Genomic DNA, 12,237 nt, shown 5'->3' with positions numbered 1-12,237 from the left:
AAACTACAAAGATGGGGAAAAAACAGAGCAGAAAAACTGGAAACTCTAAAAAGCAGAGTGCCTCTCCTCCTCCAAAGGAACGCAGTTCCTCACCAGCAATGGAACAAAGCTGGACGGAGAATGACTTTGACGAGCTGAGAGAAGAAGGCTTCAGACGATCAAATTACTCCGAGCTACGGGAGGACATTCAAACCAAAGGCAAAGAAGTTGAAAATTTTGAAAAAAATTTAGAAGAATGTATAACTAGAATAACCAATACAGAGAAGTGCTTAAAGGAGCTGATGGAGCTGAAAACCAAGGCTCGAGAACTAAGCGAAGAATGCAGAAGCCTCAGGAGCTGATGCAGTCAACTGGAAGAAAGGGTATCAGCGATGGAAGATGAAATGAATGAAATGAAGCAAGAAGGGAAGTTTAGAGAAAAAAGAATAAAAAGAAATGAGCAAAGCCTCCAAGAAATATGGGACTATGTGAAAAGACCAAATCTATGTCAGATTGGTGTACCTGAAAGTGACAGGGAGAATGGAACCAAGTTGGAAAACACTCTGCAGGATATTATCCAGGAGAACTTCCCCAATCTAGCAAGGCAGGACAACATTCAGATTCAGGAAATACAGAGAACGCCGCGAAGATACTCCTCGAGAAGAGCAACTCCAAGACACATAATTGTCAGATTCATCAAAGTTGAAATGAAGGAAAAAATGTTAAGGGCAGCCAGAGAGAAAGGTCGGGTTACCCTCAAAGGGAAGCCCATCAGAATAACAGCAGATCTCTCGGCAGAAACTGTACAAGCTAGAAGAGAGGGGGGACCAATATTCAACATTCTTAAAGAAAAGAATTTTCAACCCAGAATTTCATATCCAGCCAAACTAAGCTTCATAAGTGAAGGAGAAATAAAATACTTTACAGACAAGCAAATACTGAGAGATTTTGTCACCACCAGGCCTGCCCTAAAAGAGCTCCTGAAGGAAGCGCTAAACATGGAAAGAAACAACCAGTACCAGCCGCTGCAAAATCATGCCAAAATGTAAAGACCATCGAGACTAGGAAGAAACTGCATCAACTAACGAGCAAAATAACCAGCTAACATCATAATGACAGGATCAAATTCACACATAACAATATTAACTTTAAATGTAAATGGACTAAATGCTCCAATTAAAAGACACAGACTGGCAAATTGGATAAAGAGTCAAGACCCATCAGTGTGCTGTATTCAGGAAACCCATCTCACATGCAGAGACACACACAGGCTCAAAATAAAAGGATGGAGGAAGATCTACCAAGCAAATGGAAAACAAAAAAAGGCAGGGGTTGCAATCCTAGTCTCTGATAAAACAGACTTTAAACCAACAAAGATCAAAAGAGACAAGGCCATTACATGATGGTAAAGGGATCAATTCAACAAGAAGAGCTAACTATCCTAAATATATATGCACCCAATACGGGAGCATCCAGATTCATAAAGCAAGTCCTGAATGACCTACAAGGAGACTTAGACTCCCATACATTAGTAATGGGAGACTTTAACACCCCACTGTCAACATTAGACAGATCAACGAGACAGAAAGTCAACAAAGATACCCAGGAATTGAACTCAGCTCTGCACCTAGTGGACCTAATACACATCTACAGAACCCTCCACCCCAAATCAACAGAATATACATTTTTTTCAGCACCACAGCACACCTATTCCAAAATTGACCACATAGTTGGAAGTAAAGCTCTCCTCAGCAAATGTGAAAGAAGATAAATTATAACAAACTATCTCTCAGACCACAGTGCAATCAAACTAGAACTCAGGATTAAGAATCTCACTCAAAACCACTGAACTACATGGAAACTGAACAACCTGCTCCTGAATGACTACTGAATGAATAAGGAAAGGAAGGCAGAAATAAAGATGTTCTTTGAAACCAATAAGAACAAACACACAACATAACAGAATCTCTGGGATGCATTCAAAGCAGTGTGTAGAGGGAAATTTATAGCACTAAATGCCCACAAGGGAAAGCAGGAAAGATCCAAAATTTACACCCTAACATCACAATTAAAAGAACTAGAAAAGCAAGAGCAAACACATTCAAAAGCTAGCAGAAGGCAAGAAATAACTAAAATCAGAGTAGAACTGAAGGAAATAGAGACACAAAAAACCCTTCAAAAAATTACTAAATCCAGGAGCTGGTTCTTTGAAAGGATCAACAAAATTGATAGACCGCTGGCAAGACTAATAAAGAAAAAAAGAGAGAAGAATCAAATAGACACAATAAAAAATGATAAAGGGGATATCACCACCGATCCCACAGAAATACAAACTACCATCAGAGAATACTACAAACACCTCTACACAAATAAACTAGAAAATCTAGAAGAAATGGATAAATTCCTCGACACATACACTCCCCCAAGACTAAACCAGGAAGAAGTTGAATCTCTGAATAGACCAATAACAGGATCTGAAATTGTGGCAATAATCAATAGCTTACCAACCACAAAGAGTCCAGGACCAGATGGATTCACAGCCGAATTCTACCAGAGGTACAAGGAGGAACCGGTACCATTCCTTCTGAAACTATTCCAATCAATAGAAAAAGAGGGAATCCTCCCTAACTCATTTTATGAGACCAGCATCATCCTGATACCAAAGCCGGGCAGAGACACAACCAAAAAACAGAATTTTAGACCAATATCCTTGATGAACATTGATGCAAAAATCCTCAATAAAATACTGGCAAAACGAATCCAGCAGCACATCAAAAAGCTTATCCACCATGATCAAGTGGGCTTCATCCCTGGGATGCAAGGCTGGTTCAATATACACAAATCAATAAATGTAATCCAGCATATAAACAGAACCAATGACAAAAACCACATGATTATCTCAATAGATGCAGAAAAAGCCTTTGACAAAATTCAACAACCCTTCATGCTAAAAACTCTCAATAAATTAGGTATTGATGGGACGTATTTCAAAATAATAAGAGCTATCTATGACAAACCCACAGCCAATATCATACTGAATGGGCGAAAACTGGAAGCATTCCCTTTGAAAACTGGCACAAGACGGGGATGCCCTCTCTCACCACTCCTATTTAACATAGTGTTGGAAGTTCTGGCCAGGGCAATAAGGCAGGAGAAGGAAATAAAGGGTATTCAATTAGGAAAAGAGGAAGTCAAATTGTCCCTGTTTGCAGATGACATGATTGTATATCTAGAAAACCCCATTGTCTCAGCCCAAAATCTCCTTAAGCTGATAAGCAACTTCAGCAAAGTCTCAGGATACAAAATCAATGTACAAAAATCACAAGCATTCTTATACATCAACAACAGACAAACAGAGAGCCAAATCATGAGTGAACTCCCATTCATAATTGCTTCAAAGAGAATAAAATACCTAGGAATCCAACTTACAAGGGATGTGAAGGACCTCTTCAAGGAGGACTACAAACCACTGCTCAAGGAAATAAAAGAGGATACAAACAAATGGAAGAACATTCCATGCTCATGGGTAGGAAGAATCAATATCGTGAAAATGGCCATACTGCCCAAGGTAATTTACAGATTCAATGCCATCCCCATCAAGCTACCAATGACTTTCTTCACAGAATTGGAAAAAACTACTTTAAAGTTCATATGGCACCAAAAAAGAGCCCACATCACCAAGTCAATCCTAAGCCAAAAGAACAAAGCTGGAGGCATCACACTACGTGACTTCAAACTATACTACAAGGCTACAGTAACCAAAACAGCATGGTACTGGTACCAAAACAGAGATATAGATCAATGGAACAGAACAGAGCCCTCAGAAATAACGCCGCATATCTACAACTATCTGATCTTTGACAAACCTGAGAAAAACAAGCAATGGGGAAAGGATTCCCTATTTAATAAATGGTGCTGGGAAAACTGGCTAGCCATATGGAGAAAGCTGAAACTGGATCCCTTCCTTATACCTTATACAAAAATCAATTCAAGATGGATTAAAGACTTAAACGTTAGACCTAAAACCATAAAAACCCTAGAAGAAAACCTCGGCAATACCATTCAGGACATAGGCATGGGCAAGGACTTCATGTCTAAAACACCAAAAGCAATGGCAACAAAAGCCAAAATTGACAAATGGGATCTAATTAAACTAAAGAGCATCTGCACAGCAAAAGAAACTACCAGCAGAATGAACAGGCAACCTACAGAATGGGAGAAAATTTTTGCAACCTACTCATCTGACAAAGGGCTAATATCCAGAATCTACAATGAACTCAAACAAATTTACAAGAAAAAAACAACCCCATCAAAAAGTGTGCAACGGACATGATCAGACATTTCTCAAAAGAAGACATTTATGCTGCCAAAAAACACATGAAAAAATGCTCACCATCGCTGGCCATCAGAGAAATGCAAATCAAAACCACAATGAGATACCATCTCAAACCAGTTAGAATGGCAATCATTAAAAAGTCAGGAAACAACAGGTGCTGAAGAGGATGTGGAGAAATAGGAACACCTTTCCACTGTTGGTGGGACTGTATACTAGTTCAACCATTGTGGAAGTCAGTGTGGCGATTCCTCAGGGATCTAGAACTAGAAATACCATTTGACCCAGCCATCCCATTACTGGGTATATACCCAAAGGACTATAAATCATGCTGCTATAAAGACACATGCACACGTATGTTTATTGCGGCATTATTCACAATAGCAAAGACTTGGAACCAACCCAAATGTCCAACAATGATAGATTAGATTAAGAAAATGTGGCACATATACACCATGGAATACTATGCAGCCGTAAAAAATGATGAGTTCATGTCCTTTGTAGGGACATGGATGAAATCGGAAATCATCATTCTCAGTAAACTATCGCAAGAACAAGAAACCAAACACCGCATATTCTCAGTCATAGGTGGGAATTGAACAATGAGAGCACATGGACACAGGAAGGGGAACATCACACTCTGGGGCCTGTTGTGCGGGGGGGGGGGGGGGATAGCATTAGGAGATATACCTAGTGCTAGATGATGAGTTAGTGGGTGCAGCGCACCAGCATGGCACATGTATACATATGTAACTAACCTGCACATTGTGCACATGTACCCTAATACTTAAAGTATAATAGTAAAAAAGAATTAAAAAAAAAAAAAGATTAACAACATGAAGACAGTGCCACAGAAATTATCTAAAATGAACCACGAAGAAAATGAATACTATATGATAGAGATAGAGGGATACAGATATAGATAGATACAGGTAATTTCAAAATAAAATTATATTCACTTAATAATGTGATTTTTAATGTATTTATTGATTTTTGGAAATTATATATATAATTTGTATTTTACATTATAATTTACTCATATAAATTGTAATGAAATAAAATGAATTATTATTAAAATAAAAAGTATAATTATGTATGAATTATATATTTAATAGCTATAATTAAAAGTATTTACAATATAATACATATTTATACATATATAGTATATAGCAAATACCATATATTTATGATATTTTACATGTAATAAAATTATCTTTATACATTTAACAGTCATAATATATACTATCTATCTATAATCATTGGGACAACATTAAGTGATGTAGCATGCATATAATTGGAGTGTCAGGAAAGAAGAGAGAAGGGAAAAAATTGAAATAAATTAGTGGCAAAATAAGTGATAAAGAATAATCTTTAGGCCTTCAGAGAAATAACATATATTTAATACAGGAAAACAAAGAAAAATGTAGAGCCAACTTCCTACTTCTTTGTCTTATATCTCATTCTGCTTCAGAATGCAGCCAGAGAACCAGACTCTATTAAATTTTCTTAAATCTGGCTAAGTTAAATGTCAAACACAAGAGGCATGCTAGTAAAACAGTAAAACTTCAAAAGTAGAGAATTTGATCTTCTGCCTTGTTTATTTTCATCTTTCTTATTGTGGCATCAGGCACTTTAGGCTGGCATAGTTCATGGATTTTCAGTGTATATTATCTAGTTTATGTGAACTAATTGTCACATGATAAAAAAAAAATGGCTTAGAAATCCCAGCCAAGAATCTAGCAGAGTTCTTGTTTGTCCTCCTGCAAATACAAGTTCATCTTTAGCAACAATATATCTGTAAAATAATGATGATATTATCTGATGTAAGAAGCTACCAAGTAATTTCAAAAATGTCCAGAAAAATTATTTGAAATAGAGATTTATGTACTTCTTTCCTAACAAACTGGCTGCTATAATACAATACTGGGTGCCTTAAGCAACAGACATTGATTTATTACAATTCTGGAGGTTGGAAGTCCAGGATTAGGGTGCCAGAACATGAAGTTCTGGAGAGGATTCTTTCTGGCTTGTAGATATCTGTGTTCTTGCCTCATATGGTGGAGAAAGAGAGAGTAAGCTCTGTGGTGTCTCTTCTTATAAAGGCACTAATCCCACCATAAGGGCCCCAGCCTCATGACTTCTCTAACCTTAATCACCTCCCAAAGGTTCTCTTCTAAACACCATCGTGATGAGCTTTCGGGCTTCAACATGTGAATTTTGAGGGTACACAAACATTCAGTCCATGACACTAGGGATTGTACCCACTGTCTTAATTATGTTTAGAGTTTATTGATGATTACGAGTTTTCATGGGATTTATGTATGCATATTTTATGCACACACTCATATGGGTTGAGTAAAATAAATAAATAAATTTGGAACCCAGTGATTTTTATGTCTTGTTTGAAATCAGATATCACTGTGTTCAAATCCTGGTAGAGACACGTACTAACTGAGTTATGTTGTGCAAATTCCTTAATCTTGTATTCCTATATTCCTATTTGTAGATTAGGAATAATAAAACATCACTCAGAGTTAATTAACACATGTATATATACAATTATACACATATATGCACACACATGTATGTGTTTAGTACTAGTGCAATATCTGGCACACAGTGCTCAGATATCTTTTATTGCGAATAGTAATAGCATATCATTTTAAAATAACAAACTGCATTTTTTTATACTGTTTTTTTTTTACTTAATACATAAGAGATTTTTCTAAGTTAATAAATACATTTACCAGTCACATTTTTATGTAGACTAAGGTAATTTCACTGTTTGGATTTACCATAAATTAACTAATCTCCTATTTTTAATTACCTTTAGGTATTTCCCAAGATTTCAAAAAATATAAATGATGTTTCACATTTCATTTCTATATCCTGATATTTCTATCTATCTCTTTGGGATAAATAAATATTCCATGTTTTAATAGTAGAATATATAAGAAAATATTAGAAACCTACCCTATGGCAAAAGTGTGCTGACTGCTATACTTGCTTATAAAAGTACTTGTTCCTCTATTGTTAAATATCATTTACTCTCCTTTATTCACATACTAGAATAACATAATATTATTTTTTACTTTTGAAAATTTTTACTGACAATTCAATATTTATTACCTATTTATGTTACTCCATTTACTTATTTAATAATATACTTTACCTATTATGTATTGATGTTTTTAAATTTTTTTATCCATCTTAGATTTTAATCTCTTCTACATTTTAGCTAGCAAATCTTCCCTATCATGTGTGAAAAGTATTTTTTAAATTCTATCTACTACATTTTTATTTTATGTTAACCTATTAATTATCGACATTTTTAAAAGTGAGAAGATCAGTCCCAGAGAACAGCCTCTAAGACTCAGATTTAAATCTTATCATCAAGTGGTAAAGATGGAGTTTGAATATAGGTGTTCCAATTATAAAAGTTTTGCTCTTAGTTTCCATAATACTCAATGGTTCCACACAACTCAATTAGTTTCTCTGAATTTCTTCATGTGAGGTAGAGATATCAATATGTCTCTTCTAGGGATTGTGAGATGTGACAAATATAAAATATAAAGCACTGAACACATGGTAAGTGCTGAACAAATGTAAGTATTCTATAGTCAACAATAATACATTAACACTCCAAAACAGCTAGAAGAGAGAATTTTAAATGTTCTTACAAAAAACGATATGTTTGAGATCACAGATATGCTAATTACTTTGATTTGATCATTCTACAATGCACATATGCATCAAAACATCACACTCTACCCCATAAATATGTACAATTATTTGAACTAAAAGCAACATAAAACATAAAAATATGTTAAAATTAACATATATTTTTGGAAAACTCAAATTAACTCTGTAATCATAAAAAGCATACTGTTACCCAGTAAATCTTCCAGTTTATATAACTTAAAATTTCAGTTAGGATGACCTCATGCTTATTTTTTCCTCCCTCAATATCTGAAGGGCCTGATCATAAATATAACAGGAATCAGAAGTGGAACCGTTTTTAAACGTCTCTGAGAGCTGTGAAAGAGAGATTCTCCATTTGGTGAAGGAAAAATCTTCCATTAGAGGCAGATAATGACGTTCTTTATAAAGCATTTCACGTTAACCAGCTCTACAAAACAAGCTCCTGTGGATGCAGTCACATTATCTGAGCCACTAAGTCTCCTGTGAAGCTGGTTTTATATACTCGGGGAAGCACCAAGCCCAAGCAGTTTTGAATACCGGTGGAAAAACAAGACTCTCAGCAGTTCCAGGAAAAATAAATTATTAAAACTGAAAGAGATGGTGGAACAATTCATCCCCCAAAGGTACAAAGGATTCTTGGGAAGGAGGAAGGCAAAATGCTTTTTTTCTTTCAACCAATGTCATTAAAAATAAAATTTACATTTTACTTTAGAAAACTGGCTTTCCAAGTTGAAGGTTGTGACATTTGGCCACACACCTTTACTTATACAAATAAATACATTAATCTCAATGGAACTATGAATTTGCTTCTTTTGTATTAGTGCCAACCTCAGAATGTGCCCTCAATGCCTGATTTTAAGGAATACAGGATGTTAAAAGTGGGTGAGATGAAGCTTGCATGTTAATGTAATTATTTGGAGTCAGTGTTAGAAAATCACTCTTCTATTTAAGGTGGTACCTGATATGAGAGTTTTACATAGTTTTTCAGAAGACTATTTTATAAGTTTAGGTTGCCAAGAGTTTCCGTCTTTAGGAGTTTCCCTCCCTGATACTCTTTGAGGGAATAGTCACTGCTTCTATCTGATTCCTGGTATAAATTTCATGAATACTCTATTGTATGCTACCGGGCTTTCAGGAGAGAAGATGCCATTTTAGTGGAGGTTAGGGACAGATCTCCGAAGAAGGGTCCGTCGTTAGTGATGCCAGTTTGTTGGGGAGATTCTTGCTTCTCATACTAGAAAGCAAAACTAAGAAATACTTCTGCATAGGAGTGACATTCTTGGTCTTGATGAGGAAGGGGACAAGATGATCAGAAGGGTAATAAAGACAGGCTTTAGGTGCTACTTATAGTTTGGGAGGCTGCACTCAAATATGTGTGCCTACCAAGGTTCATGTTTCTTTTGATGTCTCCATCCATGTGCAGAGGACAAAAAACAAATTCTGGGAAGTTCCAAAGGTTATACTTTTCAATTAGGTTGTTTATATTCCATAATAGAGACAACAAAGTGACATATTCAAGGCCACAGAGCTTAGAGAAAATAGCCAGTGAATCCATGAATCGTAGTTCCTTGGCTTAGCGTTGTTCCTCATAGACCATGTTGCCTTTTCTACTATTTCTTTGGCCCCACTTGGTCAAATTTAAATTTTCCAGCTTGTTGCTTTTTTTCTCTTCTCAGCAAGAAGGAATTACATGTATAATTAGTATTCAATGAGTAATCCCTTCGTTCTCAATCTACTCCCTTGTTTTTCAGAAGTTCACAAGGAAAGCTTCTAGCATTGACAAATTGAGGTTGACATTAAAATAAAATTCGCATGTCAGGCTTTCAATGTAGGCAGAACAACAAAGAAAGGGCAAATAGGTAGACTTAGCAAAAATCCCTGGGGGCACTGGAGCAGGTAAATGTACTTGAGAAACAGAAAACATGCGCTATCTCTGAGGGTCCCCACCGAAGTTTGGAGCTGAATAAGGGCTGATAAAACCAACATATCTTCCACTAGCGGTTCCTTTGGTGAAAAAGGGATATAGATGGTAGAAATACAGATTCATTTGTCACAGCTGAGTGAAAAATTCAATGTAGAATAAAGAATGTAGGCATTGGAATTATATTGATATGTATTAGAACAGTGCCCCCTTCTATATCTCAGCTTAGCCCTAATTTAGCTCCAGTCCCCTAATCAATATATTGGGGTTAAAAATAATACCATAGAGCTGGGAAGGCTATCAGCTAAACCAAACCAGAGGCCATCAAATTACAGCCCATGGCCAAATCTAGAGACTGCCTTTTCTTATTTTTGTAAATAAAGTTTTATCAAAACATAGTATGCCAACTTGTTTGCGTGTCATCTGTGGCTGTGTTTCTGCTGTAATAGCAGAGTCAGGTAGTTGTGACAGAGATCATATGTCCTGAATTTCAAAATGTTTACCACCTGGCTCTTGACAGAAAAATGTTGCCAACTCTTGGATTAAACTATTTAAAACTTTCATTAAAAGTACCTGGCACATAAAGTGCTGCTCACTCTTGGGTAGCAATTGTTGACTTGTTCATGATCATTATTATCTCTGGATAGAGACTCTGTTTTGTATTAGCCAGCTGATGAAAGCAAATGTTATTGTGTTAATCATGACTTAAATCCTAAATCCTAAATCACAGAGAGCTTCATTAGCTTTCTGTCCTTTTTGCTAAGTCCATAAGCCACTTAGACGTATGGACCAATCCTACTATTTATTACAATTTACTATGCAGTTCCTAGTTCCTATTCGTTTCCCATCCTGTGAAACAATTCCAGACCATGTACTGGCATTGAGAATATGATTTCTTCCTTCAACAAAATGTTGAGATTTCAGGTCAATCTGAAAGCCCTTTTTCTCTATTTTCTACCTGTTTCTTTGGAACTTCTCTTTCCAATTGCGAGAAAACTTTCCCTCCAATCAATGAGAGCAGGAATCCCTTTAAGCACTCCCCAAAGCCCCAGACACCCACTCTGGTCCTGCTCAGGCATTGCAAACAGTAGTGAAGTACCTAGAGTTAGTCTGGATCTTAGTTTTAGCCAGGGTTATCCAGAGGGAAACATGTACATTGAGAGAGAGAGAGAAGTGAGAGATGGGATTTATTAGGGGAATTGACTCACTCACTTATGATGGCAGGAAAGTCCCAGGATAGGTTGTCGGCAAACTGGAGAATCAGAGAAGCCAATCCATGTTTGAAAGCCTTAAAACCAGGAAAGCTGATGATGTAACTCAGTTCAAAACCTAAGGTCTGAGAAACTGTTGGCCACTGGTGAGAATCCTGGAGTTCAAGAGCTGAAGACTCTAGAGTGTTTGAGGAACAGTTATGAGGTCATTGTGGTTGGGTTACAGTGGATGAGAGAGTAGCTCAATAAGAGATGAGAGGGAGGAGGGGCAAGCATGCACTGTCTTATAATTCACTGTTAGTTGGATTTTATTTTGAGTAAAATGGAAGTCATTACAGATTTTGCAAAAGTGTTAAGTGATCTGACTGAACTTGGCTACTATTTGCAAATAGATTGAAAGGGTCAAATGCAGAGCATGTCATTCCCCTATGGGAAAATGAAACATAAATCAAAACTCCAGCTGGCTTAAAAGACTGTCCCATATGGCCCCAAAATACCTTTCCAGCTTCATCTCTTCCCAGTCCCTCTATGGGACCTTTACTACAGCCACATCATCTTCAGACTTCCCTAAAGGATCCCGGACAAAGTGCTACTCCCTCCATGTGAATTTCCTTCTCCATCTTCTCAGAAAAAAACAACGTCTACATAGCTTTTCAAACCCAGCCTAGTGAATCTGGACTGTTCTGCCGGAAGCCCTTTTCAGCTCTCTTACATATGGTGACTTTTCTGTAGGATCTCCTGCATCACTTTGGGCATGCTTCAACTCCTAAGCTGGCTCAGTGAATTAATTATCATTTATTCAAGTGGACACTTGTGCAGCCAGACTCCGACCATATAGGCAACCAGTCCCTGGGTGGGAGTCAGTGCTCAGTGTATGTAAATGAATGAATAAATAATTTTTAAAAATTAATGATGTCAAAGTACATCCTTTTCAACCATCATGTTCCCTATCCCCATGATAGTGATGTTCTTAAACTCCAACATGGCAATGGTTACTCCAGGGTCCCATTTTTTTTCTTTCACCCACCTCCACTCTTAATGGCCTTGACTGGGGAGCGTCAGCCAATAAGCCTTTGCCAAAATGTTTTTCA

At 36.7% G+C, this 12,237-nt stretch overlaps 1 long non-coding RNA gene across 1 annotated transcript in view; it reads right to left on the bottom strand.

Annotated features, from left to right (window-relative positions):
- LOC107974196 (uncharacterized) overlaps positions 1-11,318 on the bottom strand; it is a 31,415-nt gene extending 20,097 nt beyond the window's left edge. Inside the window, exon 1 of the long non-coding RNA XR_001716760.3 lies at positions 11,148-11,318. This is a non-coding gene — a long non-coding RNA (uncharacterized LOC107974196). The remainder of the gene's footprint in view (positions 1-11,147) is intronic.
- Between the last annotated feature and the right edge of the window lie 919 nt (positions 11,319-12,237).

This window comes from Pan troglodytes, chromosome 3 (assembly GCF_028858775.2).
Source record: "Pan troglodytes isolate AG18354 chromosome 3, NHGRI_mPanTro3-v2.0_pri, whole genome shotgun sequence".
Lineage (NCBI taxonomy): Eukaryota > Metazoa > Chordata > Mammalia > Primates > Hominidae > Pan > Pan troglodytes.
This window is presented reverse-complemented; position numbering and strand designations above follow the sequence as displayed.